Below are 16646 nucleotides of genomic sequence, written 5' to 3'. Positions count from 1 at the left end.
TCCCAGTCTCATGGGCCACGAGATATGGTGGTCCGATTACAATCCGTGCCAAGGAAGGAATGCCCAAAGCCAACCTGAAAGCGAGGCGCACACAACGATCGTCCCTTGTACAGTGGGCAGCAGGACCAGCATGGCCATGGCACTTGCGTTGACGGCAAGAGGACAAATGCACATTGTGGCTTGCCTTCTGACCTCGTTTTTATTTTCCCTTATAACAAGTTTAAGTTTTTCACGGCGAATTACTTGTCTACGACCATACCAAAGGGAAAACACCGGTTTTCTCGTCCGATCACCGAAGTTAAGCCCTGTCCGGGCGGGGTTAGTACTTGGATGAGGAGACCGCCTGGGAATACCCCGGTGTTTGTAGGCTTCCCTGTTTTCCTTCTGTACACTTGATGATCTCAAAAAATACTCAGTTTCCTTTAATGAAAGGAAAAAAACCCCCATTCCAAACCAGGTTTTTTGAACACAACATGCCAAACGATATGTCAAAGATGAGACATACAACAAAAACAAAATAGTTCAACACGAGAAAGTGGAACTTGAATTCCCAAGGGAGCGCGGTGCGCGGCCCGAGCATCTCTTATCAATCCAACGTTTATGACATGAAACGTAATCGTTTCGTGTGAGCCAAAGAACAGGATAACGACAAGTAAAAAAATGCATGCACTGTTATGCATTAGATGGAAGTTAACCTAGCCCGGATGATATTGCATACAACGAAGGCTACAACACTACAACATTGATCCTGCGAAAACGTTGGACTTACTTGTACGTAGCGCACTGTCAAAGTCTTACTGTTCCGCTGCTCAACCACGGACAGATACGTATTCAAAGGGCCGATAAGACACTATCCTGACCATGGAAAGATTTACTTTTTATGATAAAAACAATCCAATTAACCTGATAACCATAGAGAACCCACAAAGTGTTTGGCCACAGAAATGTAACGCCAACTGATTCTGGGGATGGGGGGGGGGAGGGTCCTCAGTTACTCAATTGCAAACCGGGCTCTCGAGAACGCAACATGAACACAACGCAAAAGAAATCTATCCGCGATGGAGCAGTACAAACACACATCCACTTACGTTTTTCGAAACGATGCACGAGGGATAAGAGGCTCGACCCGCTGGCATTTTCTTGTCTCACTCGTCTATCGATGGAAATCGATGCGGCTGAAATAAACACGTCCTCATCGCTCTCTCTATACACGGCCAAGAATGACAGAAATAAAATCACAGTTTTTGCAGTGCACCAAGTTAACGGAACATTCAGCCTACAATTTCAGCAGTGGAATTCACAAATGTACAACTCACATTCCTTAGTCCTTAACAACCGCCAACCGCAATCTCCTTCCCTGCCCTGCCTGAAACGTTACCAACACAAACCTTACCACTTAGCCAACTTTCGCATCGGGGTTTGGTGCGCGGGACTAGCGCGAACGCAGGTCCCCACTACCAGAAATTATACGCTCGAGTTACCCACATTTGGGGTAATCGCAAGGGTCAACCCAATCGAAGTGCAATGAAAAGAGCCCTTCCACCTTGAGAGGACGGCCTCACATGAGCACAGTGCCTACCGCGTTCAGGTAAGTATGCCTTTTCAACCTCTACGGAACCGCCAAAACGCAACTTGGTCTGCGCATACCATTGTGGGTAATGGGGGTAACGTGCTCCTCGTCCTGTCGTGTCGTGCTGTCCACTCGCTGCTATGCTACCTAGAAAAGAGAAGAGAATGTGAAGGTTGGTTGCTTGGTCATTTGTTCTGCTTTCACTTGATTATTTCTTCCCCAGAGGGAAGTGGGCCACGCTCGGAGGTAGTGCTATACCGAGGCAACCCGTGGCCGGGACGAGGCAAGCCTCTTTTCCACGGCCCAGTTCCAAAAATCAGTTTAATATATGAGCTGCTCGATGAGCAGCGTATCAGATATTAAGCTGATAAGAACAGATACTACACTTGATCTTAGCCAAAAGGCCGAGAAGCGATGCCCGTAAATGCTCACAGCGGACAAGGTGCTCCCAGTCTCATGGCCACGAGATATGGTGGTCCGATTACAATCCGTGCCAAGGAAGGAATGCCCAAAGCCAACCTGAAAGCGAGGCGCACACAACGATCGCCCTTGTACAGTGGGCAGCAGGACCAGCATTGCATGGCACTTGCGTTGACGGCAAGAGGACAAATGCACATTGTGCTTGCTCTTAACTCGTATTTATTTTCCCTTATAACAAAGTTAATTTTCACGGCGAATTACTTGTCTACGACCATACCACAGGGAAAACACCGGTTCTCGTCCGATCACCGAAGTTAAGCCCTGTCGGGCGGGGTTAGTACTTGGATGGGAGACCGCCTGGGAATACCCCGTGTTGTAGGCTTCCCTTTTTCCTTCTGTACACTTGATTATCTCAAAAAATCTCAGTTTCCTTTAATGAAAGAACATTCCAAACCAGGTTTTTTGAACACAACATGCCAACGATATGTCAAAGATGAGACATACAACAAAAACAAAATAGTTCACACGAGAAAGTGGAACTTGTATTCCCAAGGGAGCGCGTGCGCGCGAGATCTTATCAATCCAACGTTTATGACATGAAACGTATCTTTTCGTGTGAGCAAAGAACAGGATACGACAAGTAAAAAATGCATGCACTGTTATGCATTAGATGGAAGTTAACCTAGCCCGGATGATATGCATACAACGAAGGCTACAACACTACAACATTGATCCTGCGAAAACGTGACTTACGTGACGTAGCGCACTTCAAAGTCTTACTGTTCCCTGCTCAACACGGACAGTACGTATTCAAAGGGCCGATAAGACACTATCCTGACCATGAAAGATTTACTTTTTATGATAACAATCCAATTAACTGATAACATAGAGAAACCACAAAGTGTTGGCCACAGAAATGTAACGCCAACTGATCTGGCGGGTCCTCAGTTACTCAATGCAAAACGGGCTCTCCAGAACGCAACATAACACAACGCAAAAGAAATCTATCGCGATGGAGCAGTACAAACACACATCCACTTACGTTTTCGAAACGATGCACGAGGATAAGAGCTCGACCCGCTGGCATTTTCTTGTCTCACTCGTCTATCGATGGAAATCGATGCGGCTGAAATAAACACGTCCTCTCGCTCTCTCTACGGCCAAGAATGAAAGAAATAAAATCACAGTTTTGCAGTGCACCAAGTACGGAACATTCACCTACAATTTCAGCAGTGGAATTCACAAATACAACTCACCTTCCTTAGTCCTTACACCGCCACCGCATCTCCTTCCCTGCCCTGCCTGAAACGTTACCAACAAACCTTCCCATTAGCCAACTTTGCCACCGGGGTTTGGTGCGGGGACTAGCGCGAACGCAGGTCCCCACTACCAGAAATTATACGCTCGAGTTACCCACATTTGGGGTAATCGCAAGGGTCAACCCAATCGAAGTGCAATGAAAGAGCCTCACCTTGAGAGGACTGCCTCCCTGATCACAGTGCCTCCCGCGTCAGGTAAGTATGCCTTTTCAACCTCTCCGGAACCGCAAAACGCAACTTGTCTGCGCATACCATGTGGTAATGGGGGTCACGTGCTCCTCGTCCTGTCGTGTCGTGCTGTCCACTCGCTGCTATGCTACCTAGAAAAGAGAAGAGAATGTGAAGGTTGGTTGCTTGGTCATTTGTTCTGCTTTCACTTGATTATTTCTTCCCCAGAGGGAAGTGGGCCACGCTCGGAGGTAGTGCTATACCGAGGCAACCCGTGGCCGGGACGAGGCAAGCCTCTTTTCCACGGCCCAGTTCCAAAAATCAGTTTAATATATGAGCTGCTCGATGAGCAGCGGTGAATGGCAGACCAAAGGTCACCAGTCGACAGACTCATCCAACGCCTGAGGCATTGGTCACCAGTATTAGGCGACAGAGGCGAAATAAAACTAAGCAAATCAGGTGGTACAGAGGGTGAATTAAGCAGGTGGCCCGAAGCGAAAAACGAGCTTGTTGGAAACATAGAGGCGATGACTCCATCCGCCCCCCACTGGCGGGCAAAATAACGTCGACGTCTCCGGGTTGAAAAACGCTTGAAGAGCAAGGGGAGGTGGAACTTGACACGGGCCTTTGCTCCCTCAATGACGGCGAGGGCCCCAGGTTGACAGAACGAAAGCGGTAGTCATTGCGGGCCAGCCAGATGTGAAACTTACAGGCACACAACAGGTAACTGAAGACTTTGGGCACTGCGTGAAGCTCAGTGGAATTGAAACCAAAAAGTAAATGGCGACGCTCAAGCACAGGACACATAGGCGAGAAATGAAAAAGGAGGGACTGTAGCCAACCAACAACACTTTGAGCAAGGGGACACACAAAGAGCAAATGCGACAGTGACTCGACGACAGGACCACAAAAACAAGCGGAGGAGACAGATAAACCAAAAGAGAGAAGACGCTCAGCAGTGTAAATCACACCATGAGCTACCTTCCAGGAGAAATCAACAACAAAGCGGTCAAAATCAAAGAAGTGGAACTGGCGCCACGTATCATACCAGTAAAGGTCCCCAAAGGAGGGAAAGAACTTAACTACACAGTGCGGTGTGACAGAGGAACAGGATAAAAGAAACTGGTAACCGACTTTGGCAGAGAAAAAAAGCCACGGAGGCGACAACGTGAGGGTCAGAGGATGCGAAAACCAAAGTTCCCCGGGAGGGGGAAAAAGAGCCACCAAGCGACTCCCAGGCCAAAAGCAAAGAGGAGTAAAATGGCGGTAACAGGGACCTGTCGAAGGCAGCGGGACGGGAGAAAACATCAAGAGAGGAGGCAGCAAAACACGATTGAAACCAGTACGACACAAAGGAGGACCAGCTTGACGAGGACAAAGTAGACCGTTTGACCCACTGACCCAGAAGCGACCAAACCTTGAGCTTAATGTCCACCACCGAGAAACCTCCCAGCGATGTGGGCTGAACGACCACAGCACGTGCAACGAGCTCCCGCTTGGTTTTCCAGAAGAATGAGAAAACAAGGGAGTTAAGTTCTTTAAGTACCCAGGGGGGCATGTGGACCAGGGATGCCACATACCAAACCCTGGCGAGGGCCAGGCAATTGATGACCAAAGCCTTGCCATGAAAAGACAAGGAGCGCTGACGCCAGGAGGAGAGGACGCGTTCCACAGCCTCTATCCGAGGCCGCCAATTAGTTCATCAATGTCATGCGGGCCAATGAAGACTCCGAGGATTTTAAGCTTAGAAGATGTCCAGTCGAGAGGGACAGGGGGGTCAGTTCGGCCAGCCCAAGACCCCAGCCACAAGCCGCGAGACTTTGTCAGGTTGAGCTTGGATCCAGAACCAAGCTCATACCTTGTGTAGGTGTCAAAAACAGCCCTAATGGAGGCATCGGAGGACAAGATGAGCGATGTGTCATCCGCGTACTGGGAAATTGGAGAGAGCGGTGAGGGCAGTCCAGGCAGCAAAGGTCCAGTAATGGCGGGATTTGCTCGAATATTGGCGGCCAAGACCTCAGCGACCATAACATACAGCAAAGGTGCGAGGGGGCAGCCTTGACGCACCCCCCGTGTGAGACTGAAAAAGTTTGAGACATGACCGTTAACAATGACAGCACTCTGAACAGCATTATAGAAAAGGCGGATCCAGCGCAGAAAGGAGGTTTGGAAACCCATTCTGCAGAGGGTGGCATGCAGAAAGGACCAATCAACGCGATCAAACGCTTTTTCTTGGTCGAGCGAGAGGATGGCACAAGGAGACCCGGATTGCGTGGCGTAATGGACCATGTCTCGGAGATAAGCGACGTTCTCACCAATATAACGACCGGGGACACCACAGGTTTGATCCTCAGCCACCACGGCATGAATAACCTTCAGGAGACGCCCAGCGATGACGCGGGCAGCGAGCTTGTAGTCCACACTAAGGAGGGAAATTGGCCGCCAGTTACGAGGGTTCAGCCGGTCACCCGTCTTAAAGATGAGAGAAATGATGCCTCGACGCTGAGAGAGGCTGAGAGTGCCAGCCTCATAACATGAGTTCAGGACGAGCACGAGGTCCTGTCCGAGCACCGGCCAGAATTTGACATAAAACTCCATAGGGAGGCCATCCAAGCCCGGGGTCTTGCCTCGAGCCATCCCACATAAAGCAGTATAACACTCCTCCGACTGGAGAGGACCATCACACTGTTGAGCCTGGTCGGCGGACAAGGTGGAGGTGAGGGCGTCGAGCAGGGAAAGAGCCACGTCCCCGTCAGTAGGCTCGGCACTAAACAAGTTAGAATAAAAGGAAGCAAAAGCCTGGCATAGGTCCTTTGAACTCGAGACCACTGTGCCATCATCGCATCGAAGTGCTGAAATAAGTCGGTCGGCGGCACGCTTCTTTTCCAGACGGAAGAAAAAGGCCGAGGAGGTTTCACCTTCCTCAACCCATTGGCCCGAGCACGGACTTGGGCTCCCCGAGCTGCCTCGAGGTCTAGGGCAGCAAGGGCAGACAGGGTAGAATGGTACGGCTCAACACAGGAGGTGAAACCGGCATCAACACGGTTCTTAAGATGCCCAGCTAGTCGGCCAAGGAGGTCTCGACACTGCGATGTTTTCTTTCGAGCGCTCAGCGCAATATTTAATTGTGAGGCCTTTGATTTGGCTCTTGCCCTTATCCCACCACTTAGCTAGTGACGGGAAGGACAGCATGGACTGCCTCCAAACGGACCAAAAATTAGTGATATGCTGGATATAGTCCTCATCATTGAGGACAGAAATGTTGAGCTTCCAGAAACTGTCCCAGGAGCAGCAATGTCTGGGACACTACAAGAAAGCACCACACCACAGTGATCCGAAAACGGACAAGGAATAATATCGCAAGTCAAGACTGATGGTAACAGGAGTACGGGGCACCAATGAGATCAATACGGGAGGCCATAAGGCCGTCTGAGCGAGTCCAAGAGAAGGCAGAATCGGAAGGATGCAGGTGCCTCCAAATGTCCAGACAACAGCAGGAGTCAAAAAGACGTTTTAAGGTAGCAGTACTTTCGCGGGAAGTGTCAGAGACATTGGAGCCCCGACGATCGAGGGCGCGGTCGAACACAGTGTTAAAGTCCCCGGCAAGGAAGGTCGGATAGGTGGGATCAACCCAAGACGAGACGTCGTCCAGGAAGTCGTCACGGGCTGGGTTGCGATTGGGGGCGTAGAGACAGCAGATACGAAACGGGTGCCCAGAATGGGTAAAGTGGCAAAAAACAACACGCCCAGCGGTGTCACACCAAGAGCTCGTAAGGGTGACCGTGGGGCGGAATAAAATGATGCAACCACAAGAGTGTGCAGAGCCAACAGAAGCAACTGCATTAAAACCAGATGAACGAAACCAGACTGACATTCACTGTCTGAAGAGCAGTGGGCCCTCTTGTAGGCAGACAATGTCAGGGACCTGAGGAAAGGAACGTAACCAGTGCAGAACACCAGCGCGCTTGGACGAGTCCCTGAGACCATTGGTGTTTAAGGAGAGGATAGAGAGAGCCATAACTGAGAAGAAAGAGAGAGACAGCACAACTAGGAGCGACGGCTCCGAACCGGGGCAGGGGGAGCCAAGGAGGGAAGGCCAGAATGAACAGCCCTCCCAGACTCCCTGCCCTTTCCAGACTTCGAGCGGCCGGGGACCGCAGAACCAGGAAGAGGTTTCTTCGCTTTCTTCTTAGACTTGACCTGATCATCAGAGGAAGCCTCAACATCCGAAAGTCCACGCTTAGTGACTGGTGAATCAGTCAGCTCGACCTCGTTAACCATTACGGGAGACAGAGATAGAACCTGTGGGGTATTTACAGGGGTTACATTGATGCCCGTTAAAGGGTCATCGTCACTAAATATACTTTGACTGTATTCAGTCTCATTAACTAGTTCATTATCATTCGTATCCATTTCTTTTCCATTATTACTATTATCCATTTCCATTTCTTTTCCATTAACTACAGCATTATTTGTCATTTCTTTTCCAGTAACTACATTATTACTATTATCCATTTCCATTTCTTTTCCATTAACTATAGTAGTATTGTCCATTACACCAACTACGTTACTACTAGTGTTAACATTGTATTACTCTGTGGCGCAGCCAAACCATCAGACGCAGCGGCGGGGGAGGCAGCCACCTGCACGCGCGTCGAGGACCCACCATTACCGTTTTAGGGAGGGCCGCACCCTCCTTAACATTTACTGGTGGCAGGAGAGGCCATGGGTGGAGTACCAGGGGGGATAACTCATTGTCCCTGAGGTCGGTGTGGGAACCCCAACTTGAAATACCAGGTTGCGTGGGGGCAGGAGGACGAAGGGTTACCCCCTCGTCCCCAGAGTCCTCATGGTCAGAGCTTGCAGGAGAAGTGGGAAGGTCCTCAGGACCAGAACTGACATCCAGGAGGGGAGGCAGCGACTCCGGGGGAGTGGCACCAACAACAAGTGAAGCGGACGGATGGGCGGGGGTCGCAGGCGAAGATGGTGGGTTCCCCCAGGCATTGGGGGGGTTGGGCAATCCCTGGCCATGTGACCAGGCTCCCGACACCTGCGGCACTTCCCGCGCAAGTCACAGTTTTTGGTGAGGTGTTCCCCACGACAGATATCACATTCGGCCGGCTGACCCACATACCACACCTTACATTTATATCCAGCAATGTCCAGATTACGAGGGATCCGGCCAGAACGAACCATTTTGATGATACGGGCTCCAGTGCAGATTGCAGGGTCACCCGGGTAATGCTGGTGCCTTATCGTCTCCACCTTCCCGTACGAGGAAAAGTAGGGCCGGAGGCGATCATCACTCTCCTCAAAGGGATAGTGATACAACATAACATTTTGAGCTCGAGGCCCAGCATACATGACTTTGCACTTAGCACCAGCTAAAGTGACAAAATCATAACCTTCAACAATATTTTTACATTTTGGGTCAGCGAAAGTAATCTGAACCAGTTTTACGGGAACAAACTGAATACTGTCAATCACAAAGGGGGTGAACTTTCCCTTGATGGCTGTAACAAGTTCCGCCCTGGGAACAGAGGTTGGAACATCGGAAAGGTCGAGGACTACTGTCCTCTTAAAGGCCGCAAGAGGCATGATGAAAAGGGAAAAAGAGAAAAAACAGTCCCCCCGGAAAGCAAAGCTCCCAGGAAGGGAACAGAAAGACTGGCTACCCTGGGTTATGGCAGGACGCCAAGCATAAGTCCCCAGGAGGGTCACCAGTAAAACTCAGGAATCAAAAATCTTACCACAAATCCCAAAAACGCTTGTCCCCACACTCCAATTCCAATACGGAACTTACGCGTACCACAAGGAAAGGCACGAACCTGGCAGATAATAAAAACCCGCGTCAGGTAAGTATGCCTTTTCAACCTCTCCGGAACCGCAAAAACGCAACTTGTCTGCGCATACCATGTGGTAATGGGGGTCACGTGCTCCTCGTCCTGTCGTGTCGTGCTGTCCACTCGCTGCTATGCTACCTAGAAAAGAGAAGAGAAATGTGAAGGTTGGTTGCTTGGTCATTTGTTCTGCTTTCACTTGATTATTTCTTCCCCAGAGGGAAGTGGGCCACGCTCGGAGGTAGTGCTATACCGAGGCAACCCGTGGCCGGGACGAGGCAAGCCTCTTTTCCACGGCCCAGTTCCAAAAATCAGTTTAATATATGAGCTGCTCGATGAGCAGCGTATCAGATATTAAGCTGATAAGAACAGATACTACACTTGATCTTAGCCAAAAGGCCGAGAAGCGATGCCCGTAAATGCTCACAGCGGACAAGGTGCTCCCAGTCTCATGGCCACGAGATATGGTGGTCCGATTACAATCCGTGCCAAGGAAGGAATGCCCAAAGCCAACCTGAAAGCGAGGCGCACACAACGATCGCCCTTGTACAGTGGGCAGCAGGACCAGCATTGCATGGCACTTGCGTTGACGGCAAGAGGACAAATGCACATTGTGCTTGCTCTGACCTCGTTTTTATTTTCCCTTATAACAAAGTTAATTTTCACGGCGAATTACTTGTCTACGACCATACCACAGGGAAAACACCGGTTCTCGTCCGATCACCGAAGTTAAGCCCTGTCGGGCGGGGTTAGTACTTGGATGGGAGACCGCCTGGGAATACCCCGTGTTGTAGGCTTCCCTTTTTCCTTCTGTACACTTGATTATCTCAAAAAATCTCAGTTTCCTTTAATGAAAGAACATTCCAAACCAGGTTTTTTGAACACAACATGCCAACGATATGTCAAAGATGAGACATACAACAAAAACAAAATAGTTCACACGAGAAAGTGGAACTTGTATTCCCAAGGGAGCGCGTGCGCGCGAGATCTTATCAATCCAACGTTTATGACATGAAACGTATCTTTTCGTGTGAGCAAAGAACAGGATACGACAAGTAAAAAATGCATGCACTGTTATGCATTAGATGGAAGTTAACCTAGCCCGGATGATATGCATACAACGAAGGCTACAACACTACAACATTGATCCTGCGAAAACGTGACTTACGTGACGTAGCGCACTTCAAAGTCTTACTGTTCCCTGCTCAACACGGACAGTACGTATTCAAAGGGCCGATAAGACACTATCCTGACCATGAAAGATTTACTTTTTATGATAACAATCCAATTAACTGATAACATAGAGAAACCACAAAGTGTTGGCCACAGAAATGTAACGCCAACTGATCTGGCGGGTCCTCAGTTACTCAATGCAAAACGGGCTCTCCAGAACGCAACATAACACAACGCAAAAGAAATCTATCGCGATGGAGCAGTACAAACACACATCCACTTACGTTTTCGAAACGATGCACGAGGATAAGAGCTCGACCCGCTGGCATTTTCTTGTCTCACTCGTCTATCGATGGAAATCGATGCGGCTGAAATAAACACGTCCTCTCGCTCTCTCTACGGCCAAGAATGAAAGAAATAAAATCACAGTTTTGCAGTGCACCAAGTACGGAACATTCACCTACAATTTCAGCAGTGGAATTCACAAATACAACTCACCTTCCTTAGTCCTTACACCGCCACCGCATCTCCTTCCCTGCCCTGCCTGAAACGTTACCAACAAACCTTCCCATTAGCCAACTTTGCCACCGGGGTTTGGTGCGGGGACTAGCGCGAACGCAGGTCCCCACTACCAGAAATTATACGCTCGAGTTACCCACATTTGGGGTAATCGCAAGGGTCAACCCAATCGAAGTGCAATGAAAGAGCCTCACCTTGAGAGGACTGCCTCCCTGATCACAGTGCCTCCCGCGTCAGGTAAGTATGCCTTTTCAACCTCTCCGGAACCGCAAAACGCAACTTGTCTGCGCATACCATGTGGTAATGGGGGTCACGTGCTCCTCGTCCTGTCGTGTCGTGCTGTCCACTCGCTGCTATGCTACCTAGAAAAGAGAAGAGAATGTGAAGGTTGGTTGCTTGGTCATTTGTTCTGCTTTCACTTGATTATTTCTTCCCCAGAGGGAAGTGGGCCACGCTCGGAGGTAGTGCTATACCGAGGCAACCCGTGGCCGGGACGAGGCAAGCCTCTTTTCCACGGCCCAGTTCCAAAAATCAGTTTAATATATGAGCTGCTCGATGAGCAGCGGTGAATGGCAGACCAAAGGTCACCAGTCGACAGACTCATCCAACGCCTGAGGCATTGGTCACCAGTATTAGGCGACAGAGGCGAAATAAAACTAAGCAAATCAGGTGGTACAGAGGGTGAATTAAGCAGGTGGCCCGAAGCGAAAAACGAGCTTGTTGGAAACATAGAGGCGATGACTCCATCCGCCCCCCACTGGCGGGCAAAATAACGTCGACGTCTCCGGGTTGAAAAACGCTTGAAGAGCAAGGGGAGGTGGAACTTGACACGGGCCTTTGCTCCCTCAATGACGGCGAGGGCCCCAGGTTGACAGAACGAAAGCGGTAGTCATTGCGGGCCAGCCAGATGTGAAACTTACAGGCACACAACAGGTAACTGAAGACTTTGGGCACTGCGTGAAGCTCAGTGGAATTGAAACCAAAAAGTAAATGGCGACGCTCAAGCACAGGACACATAGGCGAGAAATGAAAAAGGAGGGACTGTAGCCAACCAACAACACTTTGAGCAAGGGGACACACAAAGAGCAAATGCGACAGTGACTCGACGACAGGACCACAAAAACAAGCGGAGGAGACAGATAAACCAAAAGAGAGAAGACGCTCAGCAGTGTAAATCACACCATGAGCTACCTTCCAGGAGAAATCAACAACAAAGCGGTCAAAATCAAAGAAGTGGAACTGGCGCCACGTATCATACCAGTAAAGGTCCCCAAAGGAGGGAAAGAACTTAACTACACAGTGCGGTGTGACAGAGGAACAGGATAAAAGAAACTGGTAACCGACTTTGGCAGAGAAAAAAAGCCACGGAGGCGACAACGTGAGGGTCAGAGGATGCGAAAACCAAAGTTCCCCGGGAGGGGGAAAAAGAGCCACCAAGCGACTCCCAGGCCAAAAGCAAAGAGGAGTAAAATGGCGGTAACAGGGACCTGTCGAAGGCAGCGGGACGGGAGAAAACATCAAGAGAGGAGGCAGCAAAACACGATTGAAACCAGTACGACACAAAGGAGGACCAGCTTGACGAGGACAAAGTAGACCGTTTGACCCACTGACCCAGAAGCGACCAAACCTTGAGCTTAATGTCCACCACCGAGAAACCTCCCAGCGATGTGGGCTGAACGACCACAGCACGTGCAACGAGCTCCCGCTTGGTTTTCCAGAAGAATGAGAAAACAAGGGAGTTAAGTTCTTTAAGTACCCAGGGGGGCATGTGGACCAGGGATGCCACATACCAAACCCTGGCGAGGGCCAGGCAATTGATGACCAAAGCCTTGCCATGAAAAGACAAGGAGCGCTGACGCCAGGAGGAGAGGACGCGTTCCACAGCCTCTATCCGAGGCCGCCAATTAGTTCATCAATGTCATGCGGGCCAATGAAGACTCCGAGGATTTTAAGCTTAGAAGATGTCCAGTCGAGAGGGACAGGGGGGTCAGTTCGGCCAGCCCAAGACCCCAGCCACAAGCCGCGAGACTTTGTCAGGTTGAGCTTGGATCCAGAACCAAGCTCATACCTTGTGTAGGTGTCAAAAACAGCCCTAATGGAGGCATCGGAGGACAAGATGAGCGATGTGTCATCCGCGTACTGGGAAATTGGAGAGAGCGGTGAGGGCAGTCCAGGCAGCAAAGGTCCAGTAATGGCGGGATTTGCTCGAATATTGGCGGCCAAGACCTCAGCGACCATAACATACAGCAAAGGTGCGAGGGGGCAGCCTTGACGCACCCCCCGTGTGAGACTGAAAAAGTTTGAGACATGACCGTTAACAATGACAGCACTCTGAACAGCATTATAGAAAAGGCGGATCCAGCGCAGAAAGGAGGTTTGGAAACCCATTCTGCAGAGGGTGGCATGCAGAAAGGACCAATCAACGCGATCAAACGCTTTTTCTTGGTCGAGCGAGAGGATGGCACAAGGAGACCCGGATTGCGTGGCGTAATGGACCATGTCTCGGAGATAAGCGACGTTCTCACCAATATAACGACCGGGGACACCACAGGTTTGATCCTCAGCCACCACGGCATGAATAACCTTCAGGAGACGCCCAGCGATGACGCGGGCAGCGAGCTTGTAGTCCACACTAAGGAGGGAAATTGGCCGCCAGTTACGAGGGTTCAGCCGGTCACCCGTCTTAAAGATGAGAGAAATGATGCCTCGACGCTGAGAGAGGCTGAGAGTGCCAGCCTCATAACATGAGTTCAGGACGAGCACGAGGTCCTGTCCGAGCACCGGCCAGAATTTGACATAAAACTCCATAGGGAGGCCATCCAAGCCCGGGGTCTTGCCTCGAGCCATCCCACATAAAGCAGTATAACACTCCTCCGACTGGAGAGGACCATCACACTGTTGAGCCTGGTCGGCGGACAAGGTGGAGGTGAGGGCGTCGAGCAGGGAAAGAGCCACGTCCCCGTCAGTAGGCTCGGCACTAAACAAGTTAGAATAAAAGGAAGCAAAAGCCTGGCATAGGTCCTTTGAACTCGAGACCACTGTGCCATCATCGCATCGAAGTGCTGAAATAAGTCGGTCGGCGGCACGCTTCTTTTCCAGACGGAAGAAAAAGGCCGAGGAGGTTTCACCTTCCTCAACCCATTGGCCCGAGCACGGACTTGGGCTCCCCGAGCTGCCTCGAGGTCTAGGGCAGCAAGGGCAGACAGGGTAGAATGGTACGGCTCAACACAGGAGGTGAAACCGGCATCAACACGGTTCTTAAGATGCCCAGCTAGTCGGCCAAGGAGGTCTCGACACTGCGATGTTTTCTTTCGAGCGCTCAGCGCAATATTTAATTGTGAGGCCTTTGATTTGGCTCTTGCCCTTATCCCACCACTTAGCTAGTGACGGGAAGGACAGCATGGACTGCCTCCAAACGGACCAAAAATTAGTGATATGCTGGATATAGTCCTCATCATTGAGGACAGAAATGTTGAGCTTCCAGAAACTGTCCCAGGAGCAGCAATGTCTGGGACACTACAAGAAAGCACCACACCACAGTGATCCGAAAACGGACAAGGAATAATATCGCAAGTCAAGACTGATGGTAACAGGAGTACGGGGCACCAATGAGATCAATACGGGAGGCCATAAGGCCGTCTGAGCGAGTCCAAGAGAAGGCAGAATCGGAAGGATGCAGGTGCCTCCAAATGTCCAGACAACAGCAGGAGTCAAAAAGACGTTTTAAGGTAGCAGTACTTTCGCGGGAAGTGTCAGAGACATTGGAGCCCCGACGATCGAGGGCGCGGTCGAACACAGTGTTAAAGTCCCCGGCAAGGAAGGTCGGATAGGTGGGATCAACCCAAGACGAGACGTCGTCCAGGAAGTCGTCACGGGCTGGGTTGCGATTGGGGGCGTAGAGACAGCAGATACGAAACGGGTGCCCAGAATGGGTAAAGTGGCAAAAAACAACACGCCCAGCGGTGTCACACCAAGAGCTCGTAAGGGTGACCGTGGGGCGGAATAAAATGATGCAACCACAAGAGTGTGCAGAGCCAACAGAAGCAACTGCATTAAAACCAGATGAACGAAACCAGACTGACATTCACTGTCTGAAGAGCAGTGGGCCCTCTTGTAGGCAGACAATGTCAGGGACCTGAGGAAAGGAACGTAACCAGTGCAGAACACCAGCGCGCTTGGACGAGTCCCTGAGACCATTGGTGTTTAAGGAGAGGATAGAGAGAGCCATAACTGAGAAGAAAGAGAGAGACAGCACAACTAGGAGCGACGGCTCCGAACCGGGGCAGGGGGAGCCAAGGAGGGAAGGCCAGAATGAACAGCCCTCCCAGACTCCCTGCCCTTTCCAGACTTCGAGCGGCCGGGGACCGCAGAACCAGGAAGAGGTTTCTTCGCTTTCTTCTTAGACTTGACCTGATCATCAGAGGAAGCCTCAACATCCGAAAGTCCACGCTTAGTGACTGGTGAATCAGTCAGCTCGACCTCGTTAACCATTACGGGAGACAGAGATAGAACCTGTGGGGTATTTACAGGGGTTACATTGATGCCCGTTAAAGGGTCATCGTCACTAAATATACTTTGACTGTATTCAGTCTCATTAACTAGTTCATTATCATTCGTATCCATTTCTTTTCCATTATTACTATTATCCATTTCCATTTCTTTTCCATTAACTACAGCATTATTTGTCATTTCTTTTCCAGTAACTACATTATTACTATTATCCATTTCCATTTCTTTTCCATTAACTATAGTAGTATTGTCCATTACACCAACTACGTTACTACTAGTGTTAACATTGTATTACTCTGTGGCGCAGCCAAACCATCAGACGCAGCGGCGGGGGAGGCAGCCACCTGCACGCGCGTCGAGGACCCACCATTACCGTTTTAGGGAGGGCCGCACCCTCCTTAACATTTACTGGTGGCAGGAGAGGCCATGGGTGGAGTACCAGGGGGGATAACTCATTGTCCCTGAGGTCGGTGTGGGAACCCCAACTTGAAATACCAGGTTGCGTGGGGGCAGGAGGACGAAGGGTTACCCCCTCGTCCCCAGAGTCCTCATGGTCAGAGCTTGCAGGAGAAGTGGGAAGGTCCTCAGGACCAGAACTGACATCCAGGAGGGGAGGCAGCGACTCCGGGGGAGTGGCACCAACAACAAGTGAAGCGGACGGATGGGCGGGGGTCGCAGGCGAAGATGGTGGGTTCCCCCAGGCATTGGGGGGGTTGGGCAATCCCTGGCCATGTGACCAGGCTCCCGACACCTGCGGCACTTCCCGCGCAAGTCACAGTTTTTGGTGAGGTGTTCCCCACGACAGATATCACATTCGGCCGGCTGACCCACATACCACACCTTACATTTATATCCAGCAATGTCCAGATTACGAGGGATCCGGCCAGAACGAACCATTTTGATGATACGGGCTCCAGTGCAGATTGCAGGGTCACCCGGGTAATGCTGGTGCCTTATCGTCTCCACCTTCCCGTACGAGGAAAAGTAGGGCCGGAGGCGATCATCACTCTCCTCAAAGGGATAGTGATACAACATAACATTTTGAGCTCGAGGCCCAGCATACATGACTTTGCACTTAGCACCAGCTAAAGTGACAAAATCATAACCTTCAACAATATTTTTACATTT

The 16646-nt window shown here is 50.5% G+C and overlaps 9 non-coding genes and 1 pseudogene across 9 annotated transcripts; 3 read left to right on the top strand and 7 right to left on the bottom strand.

The window, feature by feature from the left end:
- Nucleotides 1–245: 245 nt before the first annotated feature.
- On the top strand, nucleotides 246–370 carry LOC137987048 (5S ribosomal RNA; annotated as a pseudogene).
- Nucleotides 371–1426: 1056 nt separating this feature from the next.
- LOC137987069 (U1 spliceosomal RNA) lies at nucleotides 1427–1596 on the bottom strand. The gene has a single exon (XR_011120250.1). It is a non-coding gene; the product is annotated as a U1 spliceosomal RNA (small nuclear RNA).
- Nucleotides 1597–1794: 198 nt separating this feature from the next.
- On the bottom strand, nucleotides 1795–1986 carry LOC137987013 (U2 spliceosomal RNA). The gene has a single exon (XR_011120201.1). It is a non-coding gene; the product is annotated as a U2 spliceosomal RNA (small nuclear RNA).
- A 267-nt stretch (nucleotides 1987–2253) lies between these two features.
- LOC137987043 (5S ribosomal RNA) lies at nucleotides 2254–2372 on the top strand. The gene has a single exon (XR_011120227.1). It is a non-coding gene; the product is annotated as a 5S ribosomal RNA (ribosomal RNA).
- Nucleotides 2373–3348: 976 nt separating this feature from the next.
- On the bottom strand, nucleotides 3349–3512 carry LOC137987060 (U1 spliceosomal RNA). Its single transcript, XR_011120242.1, has one exon. It is a non-coding gene; the product is annotated as a U1 spliceosomal RNA (small nuclear RNA).
- Nucleotides 3513–3706: 194 nt separating this feature from the next.
- On the bottom strand, nucleotides 3707–3897 carry LOC137987028 (U2 spliceosomal RNA). The gene has a single exon (XR_011120215.1). It is a non-coding gene; the product is annotated as a U2 spliceosomal RNA (small nuclear RNA).
- A 5639-nt stretch (nucleotides 3898–9536) lies between these two features.
- Nucleotides 9537–9728, bottom strand: LOC137987012 (U2 spliceosomal RNA). The gene has a single exon (XR_011120200.1). It is a non-coding gene; the product is annotated as a U2 spliceosomal RNA (small nuclear RNA).
- Nucleotides 9729–9995: 267 nt separating this feature from the next.
- On the top strand, nucleotides 9996–10114 carry LOC137987042 (5S ribosomal RNA). The gene has a single exon (XR_011120226.1). It is a non-coding gene; the product is annotated as a 5S ribosomal RNA (ribosomal RNA).
- A 976-nt stretch (nucleotides 10115–11090) lies between these two features.
- On the bottom strand, nucleotides 11091–11254 carry LOC137987059 (U1 spliceosomal RNA). Its single transcript, XR_011120241.1, has one exon. It is a non-coding gene; the product is annotated as a U1 spliceosomal RNA (small nuclear RNA).
- Nucleotides 11255–11448: 194 nt separating this feature from the next.
- LOC137987027 (U2 spliceosomal RNA) lies at nucleotides 11449–11639 on the bottom strand. The gene has a single exon (XR_011120214.1). It is a non-coding gene; the product is annotated as a U2 spliceosomal RNA (small nuclear RNA).
- Nucleotides 11640–16646: the final 5007 nt, after the last annotated feature.

Source organism: Montipora foliosa, unplaced genomic scaffold (genome assembly GCF_036669935.1).
Source record: "Montipora foliosa isolate CH-2021 unplaced genomic scaffold, ASM3666993v2 scaffold_306, whole genome shotgun sequence".
Taxonomy (NCBI): Eukaryota; Metazoa; Cnidaria; class Anthozoa; order Scleractinia; family Acroporidae; genus Montipora; species Montipora foliosa.
Note: the sequence above shows the minus strand (reverse complement) of the source record. Positions and strands in the feature narration are given on the sequence as shown.